The sequence below is a fragment of the Ascaphus truei genome, chromosome 3, assembly GCF_040206685.1.
Source record: "Ascaphus truei isolate aAscTru1 chromosome 3, aAscTru1.hap1, whole genome shotgun sequence".
In the NCBI taxonomy this organism is placed as follows: Eukaryota; Metazoa; Chordata; class Amphibia; order Anura; family Ascaphidae; genus Ascaphus; species Ascaphus truei.
Window position 1 is genome coordinate 379,129,544 of NC_134485.1, and position 3,224 is coordinate 379,132,767.

Genomic DNA, 3,224 nt, shown 5'->3' on the forward strand with positions numbered 1-3,224 from the left:
GGCTGCTGGGAGATGTAGTCCCCTCTGGGGTTTTTCCTTATGAGGACCGCATGGCCGCCTCTCTAATGGCCGCCTACCTCTCTCTATCTGCGCCTGCCCTAGAGTAATGGCCGCCGCGCCACTTTCCTGCACATGCGCAACATCTAGAGGGTCTTCCTGCCTCCCTACACTTTCCTGCGCTATGTATAATGGCCGCCACGACTGCAAACGCGCACCGCGCTTGTGCGAACGCACACAAGATGGCGGCGCCCTATCACTGATGTCGCCGGGAGCTCCCAGCGACGCGCTCGTCCCCGCAACAGGACACAAGTAAGGGGAGCCAGGGGGGACCCTGCTACACTAATATTGTCTTACAGACCCGCATTATATGTGTAATACTCTATTAGAGCAGGTAGGCTCATGTCCCTTTTTTTCTTTTACTTAATTCTTGAAGCTATTACAACGTGTATATTTACTGCTCAGGCTCCACTTAGATCATTTGGGCTAGTTAGCTGTATGCTGTTTATCATCATGATATATTCTTACATTACCCTCTAAATATTAGGGTTCTACTTTTGCTGTATATATATTATATATATATATACGCTTATGCAGTGCTGGACTCACGAATATACTGTAGTAAGCTGACTAAGCTGCAGCTCAGGGTCCCACAATATGAGGGGCCTCAAAAATAGAAACTAATTTATGCATTTCAAGTTTTAAAATCGGATGATAAATAAAAGAAGATATGGGAAAACAAAGATACTCTATAAATATGGAAACTGTCGTTCAAATTTGACTAAGCATCATGTGCATTGAAAGTGACAACCTTTGTAACTTATCATCTGAAAACATCATCAATTACTTTGCTCTCCCAAAATCACGACAGAAAATGTGTAAAATGAATGTGATGTGCAAACACTGTTCATTTTAGCTAGTATAATGCTTTCATTCATTCCTGTTTCATGTTTACATTTTATATAATTATTATGTTCAGGCAAGACATTATATAAATGAGGTGCACCAAAAAAGTAAAGCATTATTATGGGAAAAAATAAAATTAATTCAGCTTTGCATTTGGAGAAGACGATTAAGTTCAGACAACATATACTATACAATCCGATTTTGTCAATTAAAGCAGCAGTCGAAGTTGACGTTTTTTCTTTTCCCTTTAATATGTGCATCACTATAATCCGCACAATGATAAGTAATTAGCCAAGTTGCCAATCGATCTGTTCTCCTGTAATCGATCGGCGAAGATTCGGCTCGGGGGTTCACTAAATGGCTGTCAGTGCAGCAGAAGAGGACCAAAGATACAAAGTTCTGTGAGGAAGATCATGTGACCATGCAGTCACTAGATAAACTTGGTGCACTGCTAGACAGGGGTCAGGGCTCAAAAAGGGGTGTGCCATAGCCTGTTTCAGAAGAGGAAGGGGATGTAACGTTGTAAATGGTTGCTATAGAAATAAAAAATGTTTGTTACACTATAATACATTAAAAATGTCATTTAGATTTGTTTTTTAAAAAAAACAATGCTACAAGTATTTTCTCATAGTACAGAACAAATTTCTTTAAAAAAAACCACACGTGTAGGATATTGCGTGGTCTGCAGCTTTAAAGCAGAGAAAGCCTGGGAAAATACATACAGACCATGGAAAATAGATTTTCCCCAAACTAGTATTATTCGACAAGTTAATCATGCAATAGGAAGCAAATTTGAAGGTCCTTAGTGGTACAATAGTGCAAGAAACACACATCAAGATAACAGAGCGTATATAGCACCTTGGCAAAGGAAATTTGCTTGCAAAAGTGAGTTAGGAAGATGTCCTAAATGTAATGAAGAAAAAGAGATTTAAAGCTGCAGTTCAGTCTATATCCTGCATGTGTGTTTTTTTAAATAAATCAGTTCTGTAGTAAAAAAAAATACTTTTAGCATTTTCTGTTTTAAAAAAAACAACTTTTAAAGACCAATTTTCTTGTATTCTATTTTAACAGCCATTTGCTAAGGCACTGCCCCTTCATGTCCTGTCACAAGCCCTGGCACACCCTTTTGTCAGCCCTGCCCTCCCTCTAGCACGTTAGTGCAGCAGTGCTCATGAATATTCATGAGCGTCCACTGACAGACAAGCAGAATATAAACAGATCCCTTCACTAATTATGTCACCAAATTTCGACCTATCAATACATGGAGAACGAATTGACCTGCAGCTATACAGTTCTTTAGGTAATTAAAGATTGCACACATAAAACTATTGAAGTAAAAAAATAAATTTAAAAAAAAGCCTGAACTGCAGCATTAAAGCACTGCTTATGGTCAGCAGAAAAATAGCAAAGTTCTGGAATAAAGTGCTGCAAATTCTCCGCAATATTTTCTAAATAGAATTTACGAAATCAGTAGAGGGATTATTATTAGGGCATTTTGAAACAAACAAACAAACAAAAAAAATATTAAAATTCCACAATTGGCAATTGTGATAAGCACGATCGTCATTTTTTTTTTTTTTAAGTGATTGGATAAAATCAGCAGCACCAAAGTTTTCAGATATCCAAAGAGAATTGCTGATGTTAATACAATATGACAAAAAAAATACATGCTCAGATTTGGAGAGCCTCGAAGAAAATTTTCAAGAAATGGGAACTGTACTTAGAATTTTTTTGCCTATAAGCCAATAAGAAAACATTTTGAAGGCACGGAATGGGTCCTTCAGAAGCAAGAGTAAATAATGACTGAAAGGGGAGTAGAGGTGGGGGGAGGAGGGGAAGCACTATTAAGTGTGAATTAATTTGTTTACGTTTTTTAATATTATTTGTAGTAGAAGGGTGTCTTGATTATGTGTTGTTATGTTAGGTATGTTATGAATAATAAATCAGTAATAACAGATGAAATTTTGTATAAGGTTTTAAGTAAAATAATTGGAATATGTATATACCGTAAAGCATATAACAAATATAAATATCACTTGTGAGTGCAATCACGTCTTAGACAGGTCTACAACCCTGCCTTTCATCATTATCACCTAGCATACAGTGCTTCCACTGCAGCAAGGGATCCTGGGAAATTACATGCAAATGAGCACACAGTATGCGTGTGTATATATATGTATACATATATATATACATACATATATATATATACACACACATACTGTGTGCTCATTTGCATGTCATTTCCCAGAATCCCTTGCTGCAGTGGAAGCACTGTATGCTAGGTGATAATGGTGAAAGGCAGGGCTGTAGACCTGTCT